This window comes from Macaca nemestrina, chromosome 11, assembly GCF_043159975.1.
Source record: "Macaca nemestrina isolate mMacNem1 chromosome 11, mMacNem.hap1, whole genome shotgun sequence".
Classification (NCBI taxonomy): Eukaryota; Metazoa; Chordata; class Mammalia; order Primates; family Cercopithecidae; genus Macaca; species Macaca nemestrina.
Genome location: NC_092135.1, coordinates 45,724,906 through 45,728,518, shown reverse-complemented (window position 1 = coordinate 45,728,518; position 3,613 = coordinate 45,724,906).

Below are 3,613 nucleotides of genomic sequence, written 5' to 3'. Positions count from 1 at the left end.
TTTTGTTTCTCTTTTTAGAGGAGACATCATAAATTATATATGTAAACTCATAGGTATGGTGCCATAGGAGGAAAGATTGAAAATGCTGAAGAAAGGAAAACTGAATGGGTAAAATACTTGTGAAGGCAAGAAAGGACAAGCTTCAGAACATGAGAGTTAGGTTGGCCTTTGAGAAGACAGCGGCTGTTCTCTTCCTCTTTCTCCTCTTCTTCCTCCTTCTCCTCTTCCTCCTCCTCCTTTTGAGGCAGAAAGCAGATGAGTTTACAGAACTGAACACTAGAGAATGATGGCAATCCCAGCTGTGGGCTCTTCTTTTCTCTGAAATATAAAGCAAGCTTAAAGTAAAAGGGGCATGATGAAAAGGTACAAAAGAGTCCTAAGTGAGACTAGAGAGAGAGGGTTTATAGTGGAGTTGCCAGGGTTGAGTGCTCATTTGAGATTGGTGACTCCAGTCTACCCAGCTGTGTGATTATTTTCTGCAACATAGAGGTGTTGGCAGGCATGGAGAAGGCAGATGATTGAGTTCTTACATGGCTGGATTTATTAAGTAAGTGATTTTGAGGAAGTGAGGAGTAATGAAGTTGTGGGAATTATATGGGAGCCATTGGAACAATGACTCACAGAATATGAGTTGGACAAAAAGGACAGTCTAGAAGAGGCTACATGAATAGAAAGAATTGATAGGAGAATGGATTAGATCAGGGGTCCCCAACTCCCAGATCACAGACCTGTACTGCTCTGTGGCCTGTTAGGAACCAGGCCACACAGCAGGAGGTGAGCGGCAGTCCAGCAAGCATTATCACCTGCACTCCACCTCCAGAGATCAGCAGCAGCATTAGATTCTCGCGAGTCCTATTGTGAACTACATATGCGAGGAATACAAATTGTGCACTCCTAATGAGACTCTAATGCCTGATAACCTGAGTGGAACGGTTTCATCCTGAAATTATCCAATCCCCCCATGGAAAAATTGTTTTCCACAAAACCGGTCCCTGATGTCAAAAAGGTCGGGGACCGCTGGATTAGAGGACTCATACCATTAGGAGGATCCATTGCTTCTTGGCAGATATTTAAGGAAGTGAGCTAGAAGGATAGGAGCTGTGGCCAGAGACTAGAAATTAGCAAGGTTTTGGAGAGGAATTGTGTCTGGTAATGACAATGGCCAGGGAGTTACCACAGCAGTGATAGAAAAAATGGTCACTGGTGATGAGGTGGTCCAAGAATTGGGATGTCAAAGCATCCAGGGTGTTGGATGAGTCAATCTGTGCTGAGAGAAAATTATCATAACATTTTAGGAATAATTATTATTTAATTCTCTATTTCTAAAGAATTATAAATAAGAAAAGAAAAATAATAGGTGTAAGTTTAATATTATTTGGTGTGAATGTAAATTTTTGCACTTTGGTGACAGAGAATAACATAGAGTACTTTTTACAGTTTTTTTTAAAGCCTGTAAAGAAAAGAACGATTGTTTTTCTTTTTGTTTTTTAATTTTTGTTTTCTTAGGCTTCACTACACTGGATTCTCCCACCTGTTTAAGAATGCAAATTAAACAAAACACTTAACTGCACTTTATTGTGCTTCATTTTAACTTAAATCAGAATAATTTTAATCAAAGCCATACTGAAGCTTTAGGAGAAACTAAATTGTAGGAATGTTTGCAGTGATTTTATCTGGTCAAAATACATCGTGTGCATTTCTTTATATTCAAAAGCAGTTATTATTAGCTACTCCTGAAATTAAGTAGTAATTTTATCCTATTTTCCAGTGAACAAATACAAAGGTTAAATGGCTTGCCCAGGGGCACAAATTGAATCAGTAGTAGAAATGGGATTATAACTCCAAACTACTAACTCAAAGCTTAGTCCAATGAGCCATGCTGTTTCTCAAGTAGTAAGCATATTAATTGTTCCTTCAAGCAGGAAACAGAGTTCTAAATGGAGCATGTCCCATCCAGAAGGCCTATGCAACACAGTAAAAAGACCTACTTCTTTTACTTAGTTAAAACAAACAAACAACAAAAAAACAAAAACAAACAAATAAAACCACCCCCCGGCCACAGAACTGTTAAACATGCCTTTTTGTTAAAGAGGAAATAATTGGTATCAATTCGAAAATTTATACAAAATAACCGTTACAAAAAAGCACTAAATTTTATAGTTATAAAACCAAAAGAATTTCTGATATTGTTTTTCAGTGCTGTCATTAGACCTGAGTTACACAGAATGGTGAATTTGCTGTATCAGATAAACACCAAGATAATTCAGGCATCCAATTTACCCTTTGTTATTTAGGCTAATCATAGAAAAATAGCAATTGTACAAATTTTATTTAATATTTGAATAAATGTCTTCCTGACTCATTTTTCTTATTTCAAGTCCACCCAGGTACATAATTGTTTTTCAGTCAATTTTGACTCTATAATTTTAAAACCACAAATGAGAAGATTATTGAAAGTAGATTCTTTTTAAATTGCAAATTAAAAGTAAATAATTCTATTTCCGCTTCTGACTATGATAGAATACTTTGTACTACATTAACTCTCTATTATGAACAACTATTTTAAAATAATTTATTCAACAACTATTTGAAGCCACTAGAGAGGAAGTAATGAAGACAGTACTGGGGGGACAAAGAACCCAGAGAGGAGATGAATTGAGCCCCACATTCACCTAAGCTTTTCACTTTGGTACTTGCAGATTCACAGCATAAGTAAGAGATGCTAAGAGGAAAGTAGCAGTCTGGGCTTCCGTAGTTTCACTGGGTGGGGGAGAAAGATGTTGGAGTTTGAGGTGCCAAAGTGATTAGGACTTGAGGAACTAAGGTGCAGGAGTTGAGAAAACCAAAAGGGAGGGAGTCCAAAATTCTGTGCAATATCCCTTCAAGGCAGGTGCTGACTCCTCAACTATGAAGGGTGAAATGTAGAGAAATTAAGGGTAAAGAAGCAAGCTGGAGGTTAAAGAGTTTAGCCAAGATTTTGGCAATTTTGGAGACCTTGGGAACCAGAGATGGGAATTTGGGGACCACCAAGGAGGGAGAGCCCAAGTAAAATACCTCAGGATGTCAGATGAGAACTCAAGAAGATGATTCTTTGCAAAGTAAAGGCTAAGCTTTAAGATTTAGGACAAACTGGAAGTTGATGAGCCCCCTAAAATCTGAAATCCAAATCTAAATTGATATGATAAGTCCATACATTATATGACTGATGGAGCAAGTTAAATTCTTTCTGGAAAAAGATAACTTAATGGAGAGCTTTTGCAATTTTTCACAATGCCCAGCATTCATTAAAAACTTACCAACCACGTAGAACATAGGGCCAAATGGAAATGCTGTAACCAAAATTAGAAGAATTATAATAAATTAAAATATGAGTATATAGTGTATTAAGCACAACAGAAAAAACAATAGTGAATTGAGAGGAAGGATGTAGTAAATATTCAGATTTAAGGATAGAGAGTAAAAAAGATGGAAAATACAGAAGAGATCATAAGAGATATATAGGACAATTTAAGTTCTGATGTATCTGTAATTGGAATCCCAGAAAGATAGGAGAACATTAATTGAACAAAAGCAACATTTGAAAAACTGTTGGCAACTAATTTTACAAAACTAA